The sequence below is a fragment of the Telopea speciosissima genome, chromosome 1, assembly GCF_018873765.1.
Source record: "Telopea speciosissima isolate NSW1024214 ecotype Mountain lineage chromosome 1, Tspe_v1, whole genome shotgun sequence".
Classification (NCBI taxonomy): domain Eukaryota; kingdom Viridiplantae; phylum Streptophyta; class Magnoliopsida; order Proteales; family Proteaceae; genus Telopea; species Telopea speciosissima.
This window is the reverse complement of record NC_057916.1, coordinates 53458743-53485905: the sequence shown is the minus strand read 5'-3', so window position 1 is coordinate 53485905 and position 27163 is coordinate 53458743.

Sequence of the window (27163 nt, the reverse complement as noted above, 5' to 3'; positions counted from 1 at the left end):
GGTGTTTTCTATTTCTTCCCCAAATCTATTTTTTCCAAAAAATTTTTTTGTAATCCTTGTTAGATTCATGTGGTTTTAATATATGTTGAACATCTTTGCCTGATCTATCACTTCATGGAGTCGGATTTTTTTTTCAGTTAATAAATTATTTATTATAATTTCTGGAAAAATAAATGATTTATTTGAAGAAAAAAAAATGAAAAAAATAGGATGAATAGTGATTGTTTGAAAATGATTTTGATATATGTTAAACTACTTGGGATGCTCTACAGCCCCATGGATTAATTTTTTATTTTCACCCATTAAAAAAATTATTTTATTTTTTAGATTTAATAAATATATTATAAAAATTAAAAAAATATATAAAATTAAGGAAAAAATACTTATTGCTTATGGAAAATTATGTACAACATATGTACATAATATTCAACTTCAAATGGTTCATCATTACATTATATTTTTCTTATACTTAAAGGTATAAATAGTTTTAAAAAAAATTCAAAATATTATTTTTAATTAACAAATAAATACTAGGGTTAGGGGATAAATAAGAGATAGTTATTTCATAGTTTTTGTAGCTTAACATTACGTTTAAGAGTTATGAATAGCATACTTCAAGTCTTGAATACCTTACTTTAAGTGATCCATGGTTATTAATACATGCTTTTTTATGTAACAGTGTAAAACATAAGACATTTTGTATACAATGTCTGCTATAGCATGGCAACATGGAGTTCCCATGCCCACAAACAAAAAGAAGTCCAAATGCAATTATTGTGGGAAGTTGCTATCTGGAGGAGCCACCAGGTTAAAGCAACATTTGTCTGGTATAGGCAAGGAAGTTTTATCATGCCCAAATGTTCCTATCCAAGTGAAAGTGACAATGACACAACATTTGAAAGGAGGAAGATTAAAAAAATCTAAGAGGGAAAGAATGCAACAAGAGTTTAATGAGGCAATACGAGAGAGGGTTGGTGCAGAGGTTCGTGGCGGAGATGATACTGACATTGGGCCTCCACCTAGTGAGTTTCAATCAAAGGTTAAATGGAGAATTTACCAACAGACTTTGGCTGAGAGTAGACAAAGTTTTTATTTTGATAATATAAGAGCATATGAGCAAGCAAGAGGAGCTGGTAGATCTGGCTCAGCTGCACCAGTGCAAGAAGATGAGAGGAGGAGAAGCACTGGGACAAGAAATATACCACGATCCCAAACCCGACCATGAGTACAAGGTCCAGAACCCATTTTTGAGCAGGATCCCACCACTTTTAGGCAACAAGATGCCTACCAGCCAACCATCCCACAAGTATTTGGTGGTAAACAAGAGAAAGTACGAAAAGCCTTCAGCAAGTTCATGCTTTACCATGGCATTCCAGCCAATGTAGCACAAGGAACATACTATAATGCATTCCTTGATACTGTAGGGAGGGTTGGTGCAGGATGGAAGGACCTTCACCATTTGAATTATACAATATATATTTGCCTCAGGAGGTAGAGGAGCTAAAAGAATACATTGATGGTTTGAAGCCAATGTGGGAGACATATGGGGTTACTCTTATGGCTGATGATTGGACTGGACCTACTAGGCTGTCCATCATAAATTTTATGGTGAGTTACAATGGAAAGACTATATTCTTGAAGTCTATCGATGCATCAAAGCATATAAAGGATGCATCATACTTGTATAAGGAGTTGAAGCAAGTGGTGGAGGAGGTAGGACCAAGGAACGTTATCCAAATTATGACGGATAACGGTTCCAACTATAAAAAGGCTGGAGAGAAGTTGATGAATAAGAAGAGTAAGAGGATCCAACTCTTTTGGACCCCATGTGCAGCCCATTCTATTGATTTAATGCTGAAGGACATGGAAAAAAAGACTTTGGTGGCGGGTGTGGTAAATAGGGCAAGACAAGTGACAACTTTTGTGTACAACCATTCTTATGCTTTAGCCTTGATGAGGGAAAAATGCAATGGAGATTTAGTGAGGCCTAGTGTCACTCGATTTGCCACCAATTACATTACATTGAAGAGCTTTCAGAGTAAGGCGATAAGTCTAAGGTGTATGTTTGCAAGTCATGAATGGTTTGGTTGGCAAGGTTCTAAGTCAGAAGAAGCAAAGGTAGCACAAAGACCATTGCAAATGATGGATTTTGAAAGGACTTGGGGAAAGTGGTTGGCATATTAGAGCCAAGTGGTGGCGATCGAGGATGGTTGATACGAGAGAAGAAGCCTACTTTGGGCCACATTTATGCTACCATCCAAAAATGAAGGAAATGGTTAGAGCTGCTATACCTCAAAGTGCAAAGTCCTACACTAACATCATTGATGAGCGGTGGGAGAAGCACTTGAGTCATCCATTGCATAAGGCTGGTGAGTTCAACATACTTTATACTTTAAATGTTATAACTTTTTTACATTTACATATTCAAAACCCTAAAGGCATTAAAGCGATTAAGTCACTAACAAATCATATTTGTGGTGTTTACTTTACTAGCATACTATTTGAATCCAAAGTATCACTACTCCCATGATCTTGGGCTAGACATAGAACTGTTAGAGGCAGTTCAAGCTGTTACTCAGAAGTTGGAGCCCTATTCAAAGACACAAGCTGCTTGCAATGATGAGGTGAGAGTATGGGACTTTGGCACTTTGGTAGTTAGTTTATGAATGTAATTACTAAATAGGAAATACTAATGCCTCAAATTGAAAATAGATCAAATACTTCAGAGAGGCCTCAGCAAGTTTCGGTCGACTAGCTACAGTGGAGGGTAGACAAAAGTCAGACTCTGATAGGTGGCATGATATTACATTTATGAATTATAATTTTATCTGTTTAGAATGTACATATTCTTACTATTCTATATTTGTAATGCAGCCGACTAGTGGGTGCTTTATGGTATAAGTTCACCCAACCTGAGGAAGGTAGCAGTGAGAGTGCTCTCACAAACTTGTTCATCCTCCGGATGTGAGCGCAACTGGAGTACATTCTCATTGATACATTCAAAGAGGCGGAACTGGTTGGGCAGCGAACGACTGGAGCAGCTTGTGTATGTGCACTACAATATGAGATTAAGGATGAGGCACATACGTGAAGGAATTGAGGCCAATGATAAAGAACCCATTGAACTGTCCAACATTTTTCAAGAGGACTCTGATGACGATGAGGATCCCCTATTCTAGTGGGTGAGGGATTGTGGTACACCTGATATGGATCAATCTGGGAGTAGTCCCGACCCCACCATTGCGTTTGTAACTGGCACTGATGTTGATGAATATATGTCGACGCAAGAGGGGTGAGCACATGCAGAGTCACCGAAACCTTTTGAGCCTGCTGTAGGAAGTCCTGCTGATGATGATGATGGTGGTGGTGATGACACTGGTGATGCTAGTGATGGTGATGGTGATGGTGATGGTGATGCTGGTGGTGGTGGTGGTGAAGCTGCTGCTGCTAGTGACATGCAGAGTGGCGGTTATTAGGATGATCGTCATGAGGGGATGCGCGAGTAGTACGAGCAAGAAGTTGGAACGCAGGAGGACCTTGTGCGTTTCACCGGTGAGTCTCAGTTTACGCATGCCACTCAAGATCAAGACCATAGTGGCCACCCTAAAACATACAATAGAAAGAAGGGTCGCAAACACTCACATCAGTCATATGCTCAGGAGGAGGACAACAGCAGTATGAACACCATGCTTACAAGTTTCGGAAGTATGGGTATAGATACTACTAGTGAGCATCAGTCATGGCAATCATCTCAGCATCATCATGGCTATGACTATGGCCAGCAGAGCACCGGTTCTAATTATAGTGCCTATGGTCAGTATGGGCCGTCAACAGCTGAGTATGACAGTCAAAGCTCTGCATCAGGTGTTGGGCACACATTCCTAGTCCCAAACCAGCCATACATGCCTCAAACTCAATATGACAATAGCAGTGGATCTTACACCTCATACCAACAGCCTCCCATGTACCCTAAGATAGGGAAATTGGTATATGTTGATTAGAAGACTTATATGGAAACTGTGTCACACTATTTGCAACACTATAGCAATTCCATGACATGGGAATTCTATGTGGATCGATATGGGGATGAATTTCTTGTTCAATCTCATTTTCTGTAACAAATTAAGTGAACATTGATGTAATGTACATTTTATTTCAATGTTTTGATTGATGTGTACTAATTAGAATGTTTTGATTGCTAATTTGCTATGTTTTACTAAATTATATGTAGATTAGGTTATTTTAGTACGACTCGTCGCCTACCAACCTATGGTCCAAAGTGAAACTCATATTAGGACTTATTTTTTGGCAAATCTAGGCATGCCATTGTGTTTAAATGGCCTGAAATATTCTGGATACCAAGTTTCAGACCCAAAATATGTGTACAACCCACCGAGTTGGGGGTCTGAGTCCAAAAAAAAAAAATTGCAGCAACGCCGAGATCTCGGCTCGACTCGGTTTCTGGCCTGGTCGAGATGCCACTAAGACCCGAGTTCTTGAACCTTGGTTAATAGTATGGATGCGTAGCCCGTCGAGTCAGCTTCGCAACGGTTCAAACGGCACTTGGTTCCGAGTTGAAACGAAGAAGTTACGACCGTTTCCGTGGATAGGGGTTTATTTGTAATTATTGATAGTCGGTTGGGGAAAAAGTAAAGCAGAAGTTCGGATTCTAGGGGCTTTAGCATAATTATCAGAAGTTATCTTTCTGTCAACCGAAAGATTCCATTTGGAAGGCTCTGGAGCAGTCCAACTTCAACTTGAGATATCTTGGGCTCCCGAACTCCAAATTGGACGAAATTTGGGTCTATTTTGGGTGATTTTTCGTAAGGAATACAACATTGAGGCCCATATAAGCATCCCATGGTCCATTTTTTTTAAGGACAGATTTGACATTTCATTAATTGTAAGTGGAATCCTAGTCATCACCCTTGCTCTCTCTCCTCCAACTTTTCAAAGGCACTTTTGGAATTCTACTTAGGATAGATTTCTTTTGAAAGATATTCTCTCATCTATGGAAGGTTGAAAAGTCAAAGATGCCTTGATCTCATTGTTTGGAGAAGACACCTACAAAGAAAAGGAAGCACAAGTTAGAATTAGAAAGTTACTTTTTAATAAATAGAAGGTTAATGTATCTAGAATTCTTTTCTCTCCCTCTTTCTATTTTTTTTTCTTTTTTCTTGGGATTCAAGGCAATGTAAAGGAGGAAGGAGAAGAGAATATTCTCTTTTCTTAGGGAATATTTCTCCTACTACTTCCCTCTTCTCTCTTCTCCCTTCCCCCTATAAATACCCTTGCCCTTTGGGTTGTAAGAAGTTAGTTCTAGTTCAGTTTTTAAGTTAGTTTTAGTTTAGTTTTAATTCAGTTTTTAGTTCAATTAATTAGTGAAAATTTTCTTCTCTTCTTCTAGTTTTTGGCTTTCTAAGTTTTAGTTTGATTTCATGCTTTCAATTCCATGGTTGTAATGCTTTTGATTCATGCTTTAATTTTATGTCTTCAATATGGCTGTAATAATTCTAATTTAGTTTCAAGTTTTCTAGTCTAAGTTCCTAAGTTGATGACAAGACTTGGAGATTTAGAAGAGGAAGCCATGCAAGGTTTGTTCAAGTATCCAGATTTTTACTCTCTAAACTCTCTAAACTTATTCTCCCTCTCTTCTATCTCATTCTCTCTTCTTCCATCTCATTCTTCTTCTTCTTCTCCCTCTATTTCTTTTATTTTTTTTTTTATGTGGTTGTGGTTAGATGGATATGTGTTAGGACCCCAATTTAATTCATATCAATTTAATTTGTTAGACGCTTGTGAGTTAGGATATGTTAATTTTTTAGTTTAATTAGTTTAATTTAACACTTTAATTTGATTCACTTTGTATTACTTTAAAGTGAGTAAAATAGGGTGGCGTATATCTCCTCGTGTTCGACCCGTAGCTACGATTGACCCGTACGCTTGCAGTAATTATTTTAACTCAAACAACGAGTCAGAAATAAAGCTAACCTCACCAGGATGCTCGGTATTCAACCTATCCTCAGGGCTAACAGTCCTAAGATCAATGGACTCCGAGATCGAGCCAATTTCTCAGATCTCCACGACATCCGACACATCTAATACCGAAGGGATCTCATCTACCCTCTTTCCTATGGTGGGATCGACTTGGGGTTGGCGAGCGTGATGGGCCTTCCTGCAAGGGGGGGCAGATGATTTCTTCAAAGGCTTACTGAAAGAGGTGCCGGTAGAAGCACCAGAGCGAGTGCGGTGAACCACAGTAGACTCCTAGGGGGGACCATGGTGGCATCTTTGGTCATTGAACCATGGAACTATGACTTGGTTCAATGACCAGAGCGAGTGCGATGAACCACAACAGACTCCCTATAACACTGCATCTTGACTTGGTTGGGTGGAATGGCATATGACTTATCTTTGGAGGTGACCAACTTTGATAACAGGAAAGCGACATAGTGAGAGATTTTGGAAACAGAAACGTATAGTAGTCCTCTACTCGTAAAGACTATACAGGTTCCCTTTCTGTCAACCTATATGGCAACCTTACAGCTTTAGAACCACTATTTCGATTTTTTAGGGATAGATACACTATCTACCTTGGGCTCCCTCTTGTTGTTAGTGAATTTTTTTTCTAGTCTTTTATTTTTCTTTAATTTTTCTAAGGGAGACCTCAATTTGGGATAGGTGGTTAGTTTAGAATAATGGGAGATACACTTCCACATATGACTTTGGGGGAAAGATGGAACTATGCTAAGGCAACCATGACTTTGGAGGAAACGTTTAAACAAGCTAGGGAAGCCAAAAGTAGTAAGATAGAGAACAATTTTGCACCACCCCAGTACAATTTTTCTCCCCAACCCAACTATGGGCTTTCGGAAAATTTTGATTGGTCACATCCCTGGACAATCCATGTTATGGAAGGATGCCCTAATCTTTATGGGGGTAGCTATGGTGATGAGAATGTGAGTCCTCAATTTCAATATGATTCTTTTGGCACTTACAATCAGGGGTGGAGTGATCATCCCGATTTCTCGTGGGATCAATGGAATAACTAAGTTGGACCACCCAATTTTCAATATCATGGTCAGTTTGGTCCTCCCATGCCTAACCCTCCATTGAATCTCAATGGGCCACCTCTCCTTGAACCATATCACAAACCCCCTGAGTTTCAGAACATGGGTGAGGAGGGTAGAATGAGTGAGCTTGAGAGGAACGTTGTCCTTTACATAGAAAAAAGTAATAACATAGAGAAGCAACTCTCTCAACTGATCACTATATTACAGGAGGAGGAAATGGGTACATTACCTGGTCAACCTGAACCTAGTCTATGTTACCAGATTCCTGTTCAGAATGAACCACCCCATCCCCAGCTTAATGATGTTGAAAGTCCACCACCCCAGTTTGAGGTTAATGAGAGTCACTCCCAACAAGATGCTTTTCATGATGATTTATTTGTTGAGATTGAGTCTCCTACAAATATTAGTGAAACAAGGTTTGATGAGCTACCTGGGGAAGTCCACCTTTTGCCTGAAAATTTTGATTTTAGTGAGCCTAGTGTTTTTATTGATTTAGAATCAGATTTTCACGATAACATAGAAACCCAGAAAATTCGATCTCTCTCTCTCTCTTTGAAAAACCCAGATGATGGTCATTTTGAGGATTCCATTGTCTCACATGTTGATTTGTCCAAACCTCCTAGATTTGATGATTTTATTGAGGAGGACAATGCTAGTCCTAAAGCTTCCCAAACAAATTATCGTGATCCTTGTTTGGCAAACGAATTTCTGCAAAGAGCGGATAGTTGTATTGTTAGGATTGATTTGAGTAAACCTCCAATTTTTTATGATTATATGGAAGAGATTATTCATAATCCTTTTCATGCTTACTGTGATCCATTCTTGGTTGATTTTTACGATAATGACATGTGTTCTACATTGCCAACGGGAGAGACGGGATGGATTTATGGCCTGAGTTTTAGTGCCTTCATTTTCCACTGTCCCATGAGGACAGATTTTTCTATTGGATATTTCTCAGTTATGTTTAACTTTTCTATTATTTCTTGCTTTACTAAAATTCATGGTCGAGTGTTTTCTGGTTCTGAAGCCCTTTCTACATGTGCCGGCCATGGATTGAGATTTCTTCTGATGCCCCAAGTACTTATTGTAGAGCTCATGACTCTTCATGATCCTCTTTGTTGATTACATCTGGTAAGCCCCCTCATCCCCTCCCTTGTACTTATTTTTTCTTTTATGCATGCATTGAGGACACTACATGAATTAAGTGTGGGGGGGATGTTGGGCTTAATTGGTGAATTTTGATTGTGGCAATAGTTTGGTGTTGTGCATACGTTTCTTTGATTGTGAAGCGAGATAGAGAGGGAATTAGGTGCCCTAGCATGCGAAATAATAAAAAATCCCTTTTCAAGGACAGTAGTTGGTTTGTATCCGGTGATGGGGGTTGAGTTTGAAAATATGAGTACTATTTCATTTGATGGTTAGATTCCTCTATGTGTTTATGGACTTCTTTGATCTTTTGGCTAGTAGTTGAGACCAATTTATTTATGGCAAGGCATGAAAGTGAATGGAAAAAAAAGAGAGAGAGAAACAGAAAGAAAAATGGAATTCCTTGGGACTAGACAGGGCACTGTGCCTCATGAAGCAGGGTGACTTGATCGAAATTCCTTGGAAGGAAACTCAAAAAAAAAAAACTCTTGCATCAATGGCTCAATGTCTTATGGATATATGCAAAAAGCGAAGCTACCAAGTATTTGGGTGTCTGGTGTATACTCCACCATGTCATTCAGAGAACAGTAGCGGAGTAGAAATAGAGTTTATGGTTGAGAAATAAATTTTTTTTTTTTTTTTTTTTTTTTTGCCTTAATGCCTGAAAAGAAAGTATGGTAAAAGATACTCAATGCCTAAGTCTTTGGTTCCATCGATGCTATGAGTGGTTTACTTGAAGGTGAGTACTGTTCAAAAAGATAAGAGGAAATCCCTTAATCTTGATATATGCTAGTTGCTTGAATTGATGAGGGGTGATAAAATTCAAGTGTGGGGGAATCTTTGGCTCCTTGATCTTTAGTTGAGTATTTATTTGAGATTGTGTGCACTATCTTACTTATGCCATGAGAAAAATTTACATCATTCTTTTTGATTTATTGAATTTTGGATGTATATTCACTGCAAACACCCACGAGACAAAACTCGTCCACTAGGGGTTTAAAGGCTTGTTGCACATGCTAAGTGCAACCGTGATTCCTACGAAAGTGAGTTAGGATTTCTTACATTCTAGGTTAGTTTTTCTTTTTATTTACTTGAGGACAAATAATGTTCAAGTGTGGGGGAATCTGATGAGCACATTTATGTGTGAAATCTTAGGGCATAAAACATACATTTTACCACATTGGATAGAGTTACTTGGTGCTTTCTTGTGCGTTTTAGGTTTTTGGACTATTTATTGCTATTCTGGACTATCGGAGGCTACATCTCCAATTTTACACATAAAGTTGCCCAATATTTGTGCATGGCTGTAAAGAGGACTAAATTTGGAGCAGGTTGGATGTGATGGAACGCAAGTACGCATTCGTCTAGGCCACCGTACAGTCGATTATTCTTTTCAATCTAAGAAATGATAATGGGCCAGAAATGAGCCGAAACGCAAGCCCGGGCCAGTTTGAATTTTTTGAGATTTATATTTGGCATCGAGGAAGACAATTATGATCAAGGGTTGAGATCCTCTCAAGCATTTACCTCTTTTTGCATTTTTTTATTATTGGAGGAGAGAGAAAAGCCACATGGGACCTACACCTGTTCACATGTGACCAAGGGTACGATGGGAATAATTCCCACCGAAGCTACCAAGGATAAAGGAGGAATTTCATATCCAAAGTAGAAGTTTAGTGGGCTACAAGCAAGGATCGGCCAAGATGGGAGAAATAATAGGAGAGATAAGAGGAAAAAGAGATTTGAAAAAAAAAAAGAAGAAGAAGAAGAAGAAGAAGAGATAATCTCTCTCTTTCCATCTCTAATCCTATTCTCTCTTTCTTTCTTTAACTCTCTCCCACTCACGGCCTCTCTCTCTCTCTCCCTCTTTTCTATATCTTTTCTCTCCCCCTTCCTCTTAAACTGTCTCTCCTATCTTCTCTTACCCATCTCCCACTCACGGCTCTCACCACCTCTCATCCTATTTTCTCTTTCACACCCCATATCTCTCATGGGTTCTCACTCCCTCTTTCCTAACTTATTCTTTTCTCTCTCTTCCACCCTTCTCTAATTAGATTTTCACATTCTCTCTATCTCTTTTCTCTTATCTTTTATTTTATTTTATTTTTTTTCTCCCACCTTATCTCCTCTCCACGATTTTTAGAGGGAGAGAAGCCCCAAATTCGTTGGAAGCCTCCCTCACCCTCTTCGCCCCTTTCCCCTATAAATATCCCCTCTTCTCTTGTAAAATTATTCATTCAATTAGTAAAATTTTTTCTTCTTTTCCTATTTTTGGCTTTAGTTCTTAGTTTTGATTTCATAAATTAGTTCTTTCAAGTTCTTAGTTTTGCTTTCATAAGATTAGTTTAATGGTTGTAATTTTGATTTCATAAATTAGTTTTTTCAAGTTCTTAGTTTTGCTTTCATAAGAGTAGTTTAATGGTTGTAATAGGTTTAGTTTATGCTTCAATGTCTTCAATATGGTTGTAATAGTTTTAGTTTTAAGTTTCCTAGTCTAAGCTTCTATGTTGATGACAAGACTTGGAGATTTAGAAGAGGAAGCCATGGTATGTTCATGCAAGTATTCATTCAAGCTTCTTCAATTAATCTGATTCAAGCACATCTAGGTTTGCATTCTCTAAACTCTCAATCTCATTCGTAGCTTCTCTTTCTTCTTCTTCTTCTTCTTTTTTTTTTTTTAAAAAAAAAAAAATCTCTTTTTCCTCTTATCTCTTCTACTATTTCTCCCATCTTGGCCGATCCTTGCTTGTAGCCCACTAAACTTCTACTTTGGATATGAAATTCCTCCTTTGTCCTTGGTAGCTTAAGTGGGAATTATTCCCATCCTACCCTTGGTCACATGTGAGCAGGTGTAGGTCCCATGTGGCTTTTCTCTCTCCTCCAATAATAAAAAAAATGCAAAAAGAGGTAAATGCTTGAGAGGATCTCAACCCTTGAGCATAATCGTCTTCCTCGATGCCAAATATAAATCTCAAAAAATTCAAATTGGCCCGGCTTGCGTTTCGGCTCATTTCTGGCCTATTATCATTTCTTGGGCTGAAAAGAATAATCGACTGTACGGTGGCCTAGACGAATGCGTATTTACGTTCCATCACGTCCAACCTGCTCCAAATTTAGTCCTCTTTACAGCCATGCACAAATATTGAGTAGCTTTACGTGTAAAATTGGAGATGTAGCCTTCGATAGTCCAAAATAGCAATAAATAGTCCAAAAACCTGAAACGCACAAGAAAGCACCAAGTAATTCTGTCCAATGTGGTAAAATATATGCTTTATGCCCTAAGATTTCACACATAAATGTGCTCATCAGGGACCATGGTGGCATTTCTGGTCATTGAACCATGGAACAATCGATCTGATTCCTCAAATAAGGAATCTATCTCTCTCACAGTTTTAGAGGATGGGGCATTCTTAGAACTTGACATTTTTAAACAAATGAAAAGGTAATCAAAGGCAGAAAGGAGAGGAGAAGAACTTACTCAAGTAAGAAGGGTTTGGCTGAAGAGAAAAGCGCAGAGTGAGAAGACTTTTAAGACTTAAGGATTAAAACGAAGGCGGAGAATTAGAGCTCTTGAGCTTCAGAACTTGGAAACGGTGAAGATGAAAAACCCCTAGGGTTAGAGCCTTATATACCCTAGGTAAAAAGGTTGGACACCTTGGATCAATCCAATGTGCACATTTGGACAATCATGATGCAACCAAAAAATCAAAGTGGGAACTTGGTGAACACGTGTCAAACCTTCAGGAGATGTTTCATCGACAAGGTAACTCCGAGAGCTCAAAGGTTTCAAATTTGAACTTTATGACGTCCTTTTAAGTCCCCTCAAAAGACGTGAAATTCGAAAGATATTTTGGACCCACGTGCTAGAGATAGTGAATGACAACATGCTTTTTGAAACCCACTTTTCAACTTCCTATCCAAGGGTATAATCGTTAACAGCTGAGACACATTTCAAAAGTGAAATTTCCATCCCGAAGTGATGCTCGCCAATACCGAATACCGACGAGGTTAGACGAAAATTGGCCATCGACAAAAGTCTACAATGAAGATAACCGAGCATGACGATCGGTACAGTGATGCATGATGACCAGTACAATGATACTCGAAAGAAATGTGAAGTCCTCCGTATGCCTTGTCCAAGACAAAGGGAGTAGGGGGCAAATGATACACCATATTTTATCCACCCAGGCCTAAGGTGACACCTGGAAGCGTGAAGCCCAAGAAACATGTTCCGTCCAAGATTCGCGTATCACGTGAAGAGCGGTTAAACCGGTATAGCCACATTAACATAGGCGGTTAAGGAAAGTCCTAAAGGTGTTATGAATGGTAACCGTAATCCATGTATGAAAAGATTCCTAACCGAGAACAACTCAATCTCTGGACGAGGAAGGAAACCTATTGAGAAGATCATTGTAAAGGGGACCAGGGTGAAACTTGTATAAATAGAGGCCATTGAGCTCCAACTAAGGGAGATTAATCAATTTAGAAATCAAGATTGTTTCAAGAGAGTTCTTCGTTTTCAATTATTAGTTTCAGTGTTGTAGAGAGGGAAACCTTATAGCCTAGTAGGCATCTTTCTTTGTGCAACAACAAGGCTAAACGATAGATATTAGTTCCTTCAACTCAGCTACTATATTTATGTATAATCTGAGATAGAGTTACACTATGAAAAGGATATATATTTTGTGGAAGGAAAAGACTAAATATTAATAATCAAAAGTTTGTACAGAGGATAAGGTAGCTGTAAGTACCGCGGTCCTTCAGGACAAAGATTTCCTCAGCCCTCGCCCCTTTGTTGTATATCGGCGCCATAGGGTTTTGGGAGATACATGTGTGTGTATGGATGTGGATAACGTTGTCAATGTATGATAAATAGGGGATTGGGATCATGCATTAAAATATGTTAACCTAATGAGAAGTCGCCACCTAGGGTTAGGGCCTAGGACCCATTAAGTGTAGCTCTACCCGTGGTGAGCGGAATTGGGCTACGTGACTCCATATGGTCCAACCAAAGGTTCGGGTAAGGGGTCAGGTTACGAGTGTGGGAAGGTGTTAGGCACCCACCTCGCCCGGCCGAAGCCGGTCTCTCTGTGTTAGATGCTACATAAGGACGAATGTTGTTTCTCTCTTATTACGGGGATAGGGGATATTATGAACTACATTCAGATGCTATGAATTGAACTAAAGCATAATAAACTACATTATATATGTGAAAAATGCGGACTAAAATGGTCAAATATGAAAGGACTACATTAGATCAACAAAAATGCAATAATTATACCTATATGGTTGTATGCCCCTGGCTCAGGGGAGATGGACGAATGGACCGACGCTGCTTCTTTCTCGGCAGAGTAACGGCTCTTTCGAGTGATTTGGAAAAGAGTAAACAGACGAAATAACGTCTGTAACAAAGGAGTTTCGATGGTTATCCGTGCACAGATGGGATACCAAAGCCAAGGAGCCAAAGCGCTCTATACTCAGAGGGACAATCGAAGGATCTGTCCACCACAAGAAAACTTCAAATACTCACACACTCATGAGAGAAGGAGGGGAAATGAGGGTGAAAAGGGGGGAAAAGAGGCTAGGAATCACTTGGGGAGGGTCTCTCCACCCAAAATTCCTTGGGAAATGTGGGAGGGGACCCTCCTATTTATAGGGAGGGACCCTTTCTCTCTCCTGGCCGGATAAGTCCTCCACGGCGCCGTGGGTGACGTCAACAAGCTGATGTCACACCCCCTCATGGCACCGTGGAAATCCGACACACATCCCCACAGTGCCGTGGGAAGGTACCCACGGTGCTGTGGGAAGGCGTCCACGATGCCGTGGGAAGAGTCCACGGCGCCGTGGGAGCGCAGTGCCATTTTTCCTTGTTTTTGGGCCTAAGATGGGCCATTTTGTTCTCAGTATGGTTCTTGGTTTTATGGGTCAAGTATCGTTGGGTTTGAAAAGAGGGAGAGTGCGTCGTCCATCGTCCATGTTCCATTGTCATCATTGCCAGTTAGGGGGTGACAAAAATCAGCGTCTATAGTTTGCCCCTCTTTGGCCGAGGCCTGCGCCAACACCTGCAGGGTAAAGACAAAAGACCAACTAATTTTGTCACCAAGAGCATGTACAACTGACGCTTTGCTCAAAGGCGGCAGAGTTGCTAAAAATAGGGGGTTAATCGCGATGAAATCTTTCGATAATCCTCAAAAGAAAAACTCGAAAGAACCAAATCTTTATCTTGTGAGCATTACTCAAACAATTTTTGAGGGTGATAAGGCACCGCTCGACCAAAGACCTAGATAAGGCACCACTCGGCCCACAAGATCCAATATGAGGGACTCCACTAGGATAGAATTTTGAGGGTGATACGGCACCACTCAACCGAAGATCTAAATAAGGCACCACTCGGCCCGAAGATCAAATTTGAGGGTGATAAGACACCACTCGACTAAAAGTCAAACTTGGATGGTTATAAGGTTCCACTCGATCGAAACCATCAAGTTTGGAGGGTGATAAGGCACCACTCGACCGAAGATCTAGATAAGGCACCACTTGGCCCGAAGATCCAATTTGAGGGTGATAATGCACCACTCAACCAAAAGTCAAACTTGGATGGTTATAAGGTGCCACTCGACCAAAACCATCAAGTTCGGAGGGTGATAAGGCACCACTCGATCGAAAGTTAGTATTGAGGGATTTCACTGGGGATTTCTTTTTTTTGGGTCCACGGCACCGTGTGGGGGTCCGCACGGCCCCGTGTATGGGCGGCACCGTGCATGCACGGCCCCGTGTGCACAGCTCCGTGCCAGACTTCACGGCTCCATGGGCAAACCTCCACGGCGCCGTGGGCCGCTGTTCCACGGGACCGTGGAGAATTCCACGGCGCCGTGGGCGCGATAGAGAATTTATAAATAGAGGGCTCCCTCCCTCATTTCTTCACTCTCATTTCTGCTGCGAAGCTCTGCTATTTTTTATTTTTGACTTCAACCCCTTTTTATCCGCTCACACCATGTCTTTCCGCCGATGAGGACGCCAGTCTCACCGGGAGCCACTACTCAGTACTACTGCTTGCGATGCACGGGCTGCATGGTATCTTTCAGGGGTCACCCTGGCCGACACTGCCCGCCATGGTTGCCGCTCCATATGGGGCCAGGTCAGTATTCTTACTCTTTCCCTTTCAATTTATGCATTTATTTATATTAGCTTCATACCTCACCACATAGATTAGAGGTAATGTCCCTAGATTCTGCCCCAAGCTCCTAATGGCACGCAAATCCAGGTAATGCCCCTAGATATCATCCTAGGCACCTAGTGGCACACAAATCCAAGCGAGGCCATCAGACAATACCCTAAGTGTCTTTTGGCACGCAAATCTAGGTAATGCCTCTAGATACCCTCCTAGGCACCTAGTGGCACGTGAATTAAAGCGAGGCCATCAGACACCACCTTAAGTGTCCTTTGGCACGTAAATCAAGGTAACACCTCTAGATACCCTCCTAGGCACCTAGTGGCACGTAAATCAAAGCGAGGCCATCAGACACCACCTTAAGTGTCCTTTGGCACGTAAGTCTAGGTAACGCCTCTAGATATCCTCCTAGGCTCCTAGTGGCACGCAAATCAAAGCGATGCCATCAGACACCACCTTAAGTGTCATTTGGCACGCAAATCTAGGTAACACCTCTAGAAACCCTCGTAGGCACCCAGTGGCATGCAAATCAAAGCGAGGCCATAAGACACCACCTTAAGTGTCTTTTGGCACGTAAATCAAGGTAATGCCTCTAGATACCCTCCTAGGCACCTAGTGGCACGTAAATCAAAGCGAGGCCATCAGATACCACCTTAAGTGTCCATTGGCATGCAAATCAAGGTAACGCCTCTAGATACCCTCCTAGGCACCCAGTGGCACGTAAATCAAAGCGAGGCCATCAGACACCACCTTAAGTGTCATTTGGCCTGCAAATCTAGGTAACGGCTCTAGATACCCTCCTAGGCACCCAGTGGCACGTAAATCAAAGCGAGGCCATTAGACACCACCTTAAGTGTCCTTTGGCACGTAAATCAAGGTAATGCCTCTAGATATCCTCCTAGGCACCCAATGGCATGCAAATCAAAGCAAGGCCATCAGACACCACCTTAAGTGTCCATTGGCACGTAAATCAAGGTAATGCCTCTAGATACCCTCCTAGGCACCTAGCGGCACACAAATCAAAGCGAGGCCATCAGACACCACCTTAAGTGTCATTTGGCATGCAAATCTAGGTAACACCTCTAGATATCCTCCTAGGCACCCAATGGCACGTAAATCAAAGCGAGGCCATCAGACACCACCTTAAGTGTCATTTGGCACGTAAATCTAGGTAATGCCTCTAGATACCCTCCTAGGCATCCATTGGCATGCAAATCAAAGCGAGACCATCAGATACCATCTTAAGTATTATTTGGCACACAAATCTAGGTAACACCTCTAGATACCCTCCTAGGCATCCAGTGGCACGCAAATCAAGGTAACATCTTTAGATACCCTCCTAGGCACCCAGTGGCACCCAAATCAAAGCGAGACCATCAGACACCACCTTAAGTGTCATTTGGCCCGTAAATCTAGGTAATGCCCCCTTTTACAGCCTCTCCCTCTTTCTCTTTTTTTTTTTTTTTAATTGTTTAATTGTTGTCCTCATTATCTCGGCTAACCATTTGCCTTATTTTTCTTTGCAGGGCAGCTCCCTTCCTTCGCCCAAGAAATATTGTGGGCTGGAGGCTGTTTCAGAGTGGTACCGCACTCTTTGCCTAGCGGTACAGTCGCAGGTAGTTCGGACCAGGTTGGGGCACATCGCCTCGTCCCTAGCTCGTGAGTTGGACAGTCCGACTGCGAGGGCTTTGATAGAGAGGTGGTGGCCGAGCACCCATACATTTCACCTTCCCTTTGGTGAGGCGACGATCACCCCCCTAGATTTCTACATGATCACGGGACTACCCTTTGGTGGGTTACCCGTGACATTGACTCCGGAGGAGAGGATTATAGCCTCGGCGGAGCCATCAGAGCGCCTGAAGTACTACAGGCAGTAGTTGGGGATTGCCGTTAGAGGGAGAGAGATCCCAGCGTCGGTCCTGAGGGGTAGCTGGGATGAGAGGGATGTTACAGACCAGTCGCCGTCCATCCTTCAGGATCAGCAGGCTCGATGCTTCCTCCTATTCTTGCTGGCGGAGGTGATCTTCAGTGATATGACGGGTATGGTGACAGCTGATGCCGCATATGTTTGCTTCTTTGAGCATTTTGACATGGCCGCGGGCTACGATTGGGGAGGCTCGGCGTACGCCTACTTCCTGGATATGTTAGACTATTTGGTTGTGGGGTCGCCAAACCTGATCGGATGCTGCTATGTCTTATGGGTTAGTTCTCTCAACTTTGCCTTTTTCTCTTTCCTTTTTTATTTTCATTTTATTCTTACCTTTTGAGCTCATTTATGATTGCCTATTACAGACGTGGAGCTATGAGATCCTTCGGTTCCGGGTCCCTACTTTTAGACCTGGGGGTGACCCCGGAACCACCTTTCCTCGGACTACGCAATGGCGTAAGTCCCACTTGCTCAGGAGCGGTCGCCATAAGGACCTTGGGTCCATTCGTGGCCTCCTGAATGAGCTGCAGCCGACCGAGGTAAATTTAAAGTGGTTGTTTATCTTATTTTCTCTTTTCTTCTCTTCCTTTTTTTTTTTTTGCATTGATCTTGACTCTTACTTGACAGGCTTCTCTCCGTCCTTATTTGGGGGAGGTGATTTTAGAGCCGGACATGTTTGACAGGGCCTCAGCTCTCTCCACTCGCAGGGTCCTTTTTGAGGGCCCATGGGGGTTTGCTTTTTACTTGGGAGAGCGAGTGTCCCTGCAGTGGTCTGAGGCTCGCTTGGTGCCCTGCCCTCCTCCTGCTCGGCTCCATCAGCCAGCCTTGATGGATCGGGATGAGATCATGCACTGGAGGGTTGGTGAGCCTGCGATTGGGCTGGTGCTAGCCGAGACGGACTATACCGACTTTCTTCTCCGAGAGACAGTCTGTGTGCCCCTCACCCGCGAGGGACCTCAGGTAAGATCTTCTCCATTTTCCCCTCTTCTCCTCAGATTGTTAATCTAGCTTTTATTCTGATGTGTTTCTCTTCTTGACAGTTTCCAGGTCGCCCCATGATTCCAGGGGTCTATGGTGGTGGGAGTTCTTCTTACGCCTCCCGAGTAGGGGAGGTGGAGTCAGGTGTTGGGCCTTCTGGAGAGCTTCCAGCCCTGCGAATTGCTGGTCCAGATGACCACATTCCAGGGTATCGTTCGTGGTTCATTCGCCACCACGAGCCTGGGATGGTTGAGGTCATCTTACCACCCCCTCGGGCTGCAGATACGGACCTAGGCCTCCCTCTTCCTTATGATGGGGTAAGCACATCTGACTTTCCTAACTTCATCCGTTATTTTTCAAGTTCTTGACATCTTGGGTGATTATCATGTTTAGGTGGATGCGAGCTGATACGCCGATATGAGGCGCATGATGGCGAGCATGGATGAGATGATCATCTCGCGTGTGGACGCGGGCCATAGTATGGTAATGCTTCATCTCTTCCCCCCGCCTTCTCTTCTTTCTTTTTTTTTCTTTTCTTATTTCAATTATTTATTATTTTTTTTCTTACTTATCTTTTGATTTTCCTCTCTCTCTCTTTCTCTCTCCTTTTTTAGAGGGTTGAGCTCATCCATTGTCGAAGAGAGATTGAGAGACTCAGGCTTGCAAATGATCAGCTGTAGTTCAACCTTACGCGGGTTGAGGTCGAGAGGGATGCCCTGATAGTGTCCCAAAGTGGAGAGGGGGGAGGCTTGGATGTTGACGATTACTCCCCTGAGTCATGACCGCTCCTCTTTTTTTTTTTTTTAGTATTTGGAAATATTGTTACAACTATGTACATTTATTTTCCTTCCCTTCTCTTTTTTTGTTTATACATTTTGGTATGGATACTGGTGCAATTTTTATGTACACGTTTCTTCTTCTTCTTTTTTTTTTGTACACATAAACGAATTGTCTATGAATTCATTAGATATTTCTTTCTTTGAAATGCACATGAGACTCCATCCCTTTCCTTAGAAGCACAAATTCCATGGTAAATGGTTCCATTACATGAGCAAGGACAGAGAAATTGAGAAAAGACAGACAAACAAGTAAAGATAGGAACATCCAATTGATATCACTTATTTGTAACATTTTTTGGATAATAGCATCACCACTTCTTGTGTCACATCTCTGGGGTTCTGAAATTTTCCATCTTAGGTTGTTCCTGCCTCGGAGATACTAAGGAAGTGATATAAAAACTGATGTGAGTTAAACCCATGAATCTCACATAATTGTTCCCTGATGTTTTTGATTTTTCTCTCTCAGCCTTCATCCAAGGGCAGTTCCATTGGATTTCTTGGACATCTCTCTCCTCCAAATATTTCTTCCAGTCTTGGACCTTGTGGAATTCTGACTTTTCCCTTTGTATTTGATAATGCATAGGCCGGAGGTGAGGACACGGAATTGGTGTGACCAATTTTAGTTTTTCCATCAACCACATTTGGAATACCGTCGGAGATCCATGAAGGAAGCCTGTACTGTATTTCTGAGACTGACTCATGGTATCAAACCCTTTAAATGTTTCTGCTAATACGGTAGGAGCGATGTCGCATCCTTCTTCAATTTGCCTCACCACTTCTGCAATTATTGGCAACATGCCTTTTCCTGGAGATGCTAACAAGTACCTCCCAATCATACAAAATAAGTATGCCCACTTTATGCATCGGATCTGTCTTTCTTCTTCAAATCCATTGTTGTTGAAGATCTTCACAACTTTCAACGCATCCACCTTGTCATAATTGAGAACTTGCTTTAACTCCTTATTCATGGCAAAGAAATCTCCCAAATTTTTGAAGAGCTGTTCTTTCTTCATAGTTGGGAGGAACGACTTTCCTTGAGGGGGTGACATCATGCAAGCCCGGAATTCTAATGGTAAGAGCCAGCCAGACTTTTCTGAAGCGAAACGCGTGCAATTGGGGGTTCCAGCACTTTGACACTTTCCTTAGTAAATCATGATGGAGCTTGAAGCAACCGATCCTTCCCAATACTATCAGATGGTGATCCTCTAGGAGTGTAGGCTCGTCCACATTCATCCGAAGAGTCCACTGACGCAACTGTTCATCGAGTCCTTCTTTCTTTGGTCCTCTCATGCTACCTGTATCAAGGATTGGGTTAGCATTTTGCGACACAGAATGAATAAATCCTTTGTTAATAACCAGCTCTAGATGACTTTTACTCCTAAGCTAGGTCAAGGAATGGAAGGCCAAATGGCGAGATTTACCCATATGTGCAAGGGACGCCGGCTGGCGGAATTTATGGGAGGAAACCGATACAATGCCTTCTTTTTTTTTCTCTTTTTTTTTCTTTTTCTCTTTTTTTTTTTTTTTGAGACCGTACCCGAATACATCGAGTTGCCTACGTATCCCTTCGGAGGAATCAGGTCGAACATAGTTCAAATTGCTTCACCTATCTTAGACAAAATACTTCTTTAGCTGGTCCATATAAACCAGACCCCGGAGATCTTCTCCGTCAAGATCAGAGAGTTGGACCGCCTGTCCTGGCAATATGGTCTTGACTTTATAGGGTCCACTCCAATTGGGTCAGAATTTTTGTCTTGGGTCGGGGATTGGAGCTCGCTACTCTCTAAGGACCAAATCTCCTTCTTCAATGCTCCGAGTGCGGACACCCTTATTGAATGCCCTAGCCATTCTTTGCTGATATTTCTTGAGATTATCCATGGCCTTCATCCTTTTCTCATCCAGGAGATTGAGCTCTTCGTACCTGGCCCTTACCCATTCCCCTTCTGGCAATTGACTATCGAGTAAGACTCGAAGAGAAGGGACTTGAATTTCTACCGGTAATACGGCTTCCATCCCATATACCAGAGAATACGGGGTAGCTCCGGTAGAGGTTCGGATAGATGTCCGATATGCCCATAAAGCTAGTGGAAGTTTCTCTGCCCAGTCATTGTGTGTATCTGCCATCTTTTGCAATATGACCTTCATATTCTTGTTGGCTGCTTCTACTGCTCCATTAGTCTGTGGCCGGTAAGTAGTAGACTTATGCCTCTTAATGCCAAATTGGTTACAGAGTTCTTCCACTTTTCCCCTGAAATGCAGGCCTTGATCTGAAATCAACTATTGCGGCACATCGTATCTGCAGATGAGATTCTCTTTTATGAACTTTGCCACTTTGGTGGAAGTTAGAACTGCATAAGATTGAGCCTCTACCCATTTTGTGAAATAGTCGATGGCGACTAACACGAATTGATGTCCATTTGATGCCTTTGGAGTTATTTTTCCAACTACATCAATTCCCCAGTTAGAAAATGGCCAAGGGGCATTTAATGAGTGCAACTCTGTCGGAGGAATATGAATGATGTTGGCAAATATCTGGCATTTATGACATCGCCTTATGAAGGCAGCACACTCAGCTTCCATAGTGACCCAATAGTATCCCATCCTGAGAATTTTCTTGGCCAACATCCTTGCATTCATGTGTGGTCCACATATTCCTTGATGGATTTCTTCCATAATGATTTGAGCCTGATCCTCATCTACACATAATAGTTGGATACCATCATAAGACCTCTTATACAACAAGTTTCCTTGGAGGATGAATTGAGTGGCATATTTTCGTAAATGCCTCTTCTCCCTTTTTGAAAACTTTTCAGGATATCTCCTTTCCTTGATGTAGTCGACCACTAGAGTATACCAAGGTCTTCCATCCTCGGTGAGCATATTGACTGGTTCTCCATATGTTGGGCAAGTCCTTCTTTCTATTAGGAAGGGTTGGATCTTGTCTCGAGTGTCACATTTTACCATGGACGCCAAAGTGGCTAAAGCATCGGCGAATCAATTTCTATCCCTGGGCAGATACTCAAAAGAAACTTCCTTGAAGCATTGCGTCAGTCGTTCCAGATGGACTTGGTAGGGCTTCAACTTCTCATCCTTAGTCTTCCACTTTCCTTGTGTTTGACAGATCACCACAGAGGAATCTCCGTAAACTTTAATTTTGTCAACTCTTACAGACAGAGCCATTTCTAACCCAATAGCACAAGCTTCATACTCTGCTATGTTATTGGTACAACTAAATTCCAATCTGAAGGCCATTGGCAAGTAAAAGTCCTCTGGGGTTATCAATAACATCCCTGCGCCAAATCCTTTTTGATTGGCGGCTCCATCAAAGTACAGTTGCCACCCCCTAGTTGGTCCAGCTTCTATGGAGTGCAAATCTTCATCTGCGAAGAGGTCCTCTGTTACTCGGGATTCATCCTCTGAGGGAAATGCTGCTAGATGGTCAGAGATTGCTCGCCCTTTCACAGACTTTTGACTGACATAAGTTATGTCGAATTTTGATAATAGTAACAACCACCTAGCCGTCCTCCCTGTCAATGCTGGTTTCTCAAAGAGGTACTTAATTAGATCCATACGAGAGATCAACTTGACGGGATGTGACACCATGTAGTGCCTCAGGCGCTTAGTTACCCAAACCAGAGATGTACATGTCTTTTCTACTGGGGCATATCGAGTTTCGTACTCGATGAATTTCCTGCTCACATAGTAGATTGTATGCTCTTCTCCATCCGCCTTGCGAACTTGGGCCATAATTGATCCAACCGTTGTTTCTCCTACTGACAAATATAGGAGCAAAGGTTCACTGAACACTGGAGGGACAAGTATGGGAGGAGAAAGTAGATACTCTTTGATCTTTATAAAGGCATCTTGACATTTCTCGTTCCATTCTTTCAGCTCTTTCTTCCTTAGGAGTTTGAAGATAGGTTCACAAGTAGATGTCAACCGAGATATGAATCTGCTGATGTATTGGATGCAGCCCAAAAACCCTCGTACCTCTTTTTCTGTCCGAGGTGGTGGCATTTCCGTGATGGCTTTTATCTTGTTAGGGTCCACTTCTATCCCTCTTTCGCTGACAAGAAATCCCAGTAATTTTCCTGCTTTGGCCCCAAACACACACTTCTGAGGGTTCAGCCTTAGCTTGTATTCTTTGATTCTTTCAAAAAACTTTTTGAGAGTTGCGAAATGGCCTTGTCGGTCAATAGATTTGACTATCATATCATCGACATATACCTCTACTTCTTTGTGTATCATGTCGTGTAGGATAGCCGTGGCCGCTCTTTAATATGTTGCCCCAGCATTTTTCAACCCAAAAGGCATTACTTTGTAACAAAATGTGCCCCAAGGTGTGGTGAAGGCAGTTTTCTCCCTGTCCTCCGAGCACATACTAATTTGGTTATATCCTGAGAAACCATCCATGAAGGACAGTAGAGCATGGCCTGTAGTGTTGTCTACCAAAATGTCAATGTGGGGTAATGGAAAATCATCCTTCGGGCTGACCCTGTTTAGGTCACGAAAATCCACACACATTCTGACCTTCCCATCTTTCTTAGGGACTGGGACAATATTGGACAACCATTGAGGGTACTGGGTTACTTGAAGAAATCCTGCATTCCATTGTTTGATTACTTCTTCCCTGATCTTCTCACTCCATTCCGGTTGCATCCTTCTTAACTTCTGCTTGACTGGGTGAGCCTCCGGATATGTTGGTAATTCATGTTGCACAATCTTTGGATCGATGCCGGGCATATCCTTGTAGGACCAGGCGAAGAGTTCCTCAAATTCCTTGAGGAGAGAGATCATTTGGGATGTTTCGTTATTGTTGAGAGAAGCACCAATTTTGATTATTCGAGGGCATTGATCGGTCCCTATATTTACGGGGTGGGTATCCTCTCGAATGGGTTGAGCTCTTCTTTGCTCCAATCCGTTCTAACAGATTACGATGTTCTAAGACATTATCATCATCAGAAGAATAGGAAGAAGAAGAAGAAACATACTCAGAATCAGTAATTTCATTCATGATAAGGGGAAGAGTACAGACAGACCCAATGGACTAGACATTTTCACCGGACTCGAATACAGACTCAGAGACAGACTTAAACAGGACTATGCTAGAGCTGGTTACAACTTCAAACTCATTAATATGGAAATCTTCCATCATTCTTGCCCAATTTGCTATGGATCCTTGGAGAGGTTGTATGAGAAGATGTGGTGCCGGTCCTTCTTCTTCTTCTTCAATGATCACTGCTACTTCGAACAGTTTGCCGATCCCTTGATCCCCTGTGACTTCCTTCTTGCTAGCTTGATCCAATTCCATGGCTATCCAGTCTAGTTCGTTCTTAAAGAATATTTCAAGTCCTGGTAAACGTTCGCCCTGCTCTTGATTAAACCATGGTTTTGGATTTCCACAGTAAGGGAAGTCTTCTCCCTCTTTCACAAAGTACCCGTTCAGAGTCTTGAAATATGGCTCACCATTTGCCGTACTATTCTTCTATCCTGTGGCTTTCTTCCTTGGGTTCTTTAGGTTAAACCCTAATCCACAACGGTTGGCATTGGCTGGTATCTCCGGGAATGCCGGTACCCCCTGTTGGTTTTTTCCCAGTCCTAATCTAGGGAAATATTTCATCTTTCTCATAATCTTTACAGAGGCCTCGCTCCACATTGTCAGGAATTTCCCTAGACTCTGGTCTTCTTCACTTGCAGAGGTAGTATAAATGCGGCCAATTTCAAACCCCCCTAGCTGCACTTCTTGCGAGGATGAACCACCTACTTCAATGTTGGCCAAAGTGTGTGCCATTTTCGGGTCTCCAAAAATGGTAATCACTTTCTGGTCATATATGAATTTCAGCTTTTGGTGAAGACTTGATGCTAGGGCTCCCGTTGAATGCAGCCATGGTCTTCTAAGCAACATATTGAAGGATGCTTGAATGTCGATGACTTGGAAGTCTATGGTAAAGCAGGCTGGTCCAATCTTGACACTGGTGGTAAGAATCCCAATTACCTCCCTTCTGGAATTGTCGTATGCCCTGATGGTTTGACTAGACGATTTCATTTTGTCTAGAGATAAACCCATGCATCTGGCTGCTTTGAGGGACATCACATTGAGGGCGGACCCATTGTCTATCAGAACCTGGGGGACCTGATTCTTGTTACATTCCACCGTAATGTAAAGCACCTGGTTGTGATTCTTTCCTCCTGGGGGTAAATCCTCTTCTGAGAAAAAGAGTGACTGAATGGCATAAGTGGCCCCCACTATGTGAGATAATTCCTCAGGCCCCATTTCTATGGGCACTTGAACCTTGGTAAGAGCTTTCAAAATAGCTTCTCAGTGGGTTGGCGACGCCATTAATAATCCCCAGATTGAGATATTAGCTTGGGCTTTCTTCAATTGGTCTAATACTCGGTTTTTTGGCTCCATAACCACCGTTGATTGGCTAGACCGATATTTTTCCACTGTCAACTCTTTACTCTTGAAGTTTTGGCCACTCTTGGTTTCCGCCACCCCTGACTCTCTTTCTTTAATGACCAACTGGACTGGGCAAAAGTCCCCATCTTCTTCATCACTATCAGTGATGATAAGAGGACTCTTGGGACAAATTTGGGTTTTACCTCCTTCATCCGACAAGGCCACGATAGACTTCCAGGCTTGATTTAGGATTCCTGACAGGGTTTCTCGCTTTTCAGCAACTTGCTGGACTGTATGGGATTCTTCTGGCATCAATTGGCCAATGGCATGAAAGGCTTCCAAAGCCGCTTGGTACATCTTTCTTGCTTCTGCCAATGACTTATAGAAGCTGCGATCCTTCTTTTCTCCTTGAGAAATTAAACTTTTGGATCTCTTTTCTGGGGTTGAAATAATTGGGTGGATATTCCCTGTTGGGTCATTTACTGCTTCTCCCTCATTGACATAACACATATAGAAATCATCATGTGCTCTTGCCCACGCGCGGTATTCTCTGTCACCCTGATACGGAGACGGGGGAGGAGTCCCACATAGGTCTTGTGTCAAGGCCAAAGTTAACTTTACAGAGTTTTCCAAGTGGCGAATTGCTTGAGGGAGCGCCCACTGTTCTCTAACAGGTTGCAGCTGTTGAAGCTCCTCCTGGTACTTATCATCCAAGACCGCCATTCTCATGAGTGTTTCCTGGATTTTATCTACATCCCGATGGATCTTGTTCACCTGAAATGATAATTCCCATGGTGCGGGTCCCTAAATGTTCTCATACTTCTCCAGACGTGTCCTTGGTTGCCAAGGTTCCTCATCCTCCATTTCTTCTTCCCCTTCAGACACTTCAACATTGGATTCCTCTGATGCAGATTCTTGCTTACTTTCATCTTCTTCAAATAATTGTTCTTCTTCCAACGGCTCTTCCCTTTCATCGTCGATGTCCATAGGAAAGATACCTCTGGTGGGGTCAATCTAAAATTCCCCGAGGCTGATATCATTGATCCATGCGTCCCATGTTTCACTTCTTCGAGGTGGATCTGGATAGGAGAATGAATCTGAATACAAGACCAGGTCTTCTGGAGGAGTTCCGAACAGATCACAGGCCAAAGCATTGACTAACAAAGTCATATTTTTAAGCTCATGGAGGATTCGAGCGAGTTCATCGCTCTCATTTGGCATCACCAAGCTCTCACAACGTGCTGCAAAGTTACTACACACCAAATCTGGAAATAGAGAAGTAGCCTTGTACAGGATCTCTTGAGTATGGGTGGAAACATCGAGTATATCTACGACCTGATAGAAGGCGCTCATGTTCCAACGCTCAAAATCTTCTCTGGACACCATCCAATCACCTTTGGGAACCTCTGGAGATGATATCTCCTCATCATCTCTGCTTTCATACTCATCTGATGATACAGGTTGAATAAGGCTAGTAGGGTCATTATTATCATCGCTTCCGATGTTATTTACCCAATCCATCACTTCTACTCCTTCGTCCTCCATCGTTGGACTTTGCTCAGCATACTCTATCCATCCCTCGTGGATATCTTGGTCGTCTTCCTCATCTGAGCTGTTGTCAATATCTCC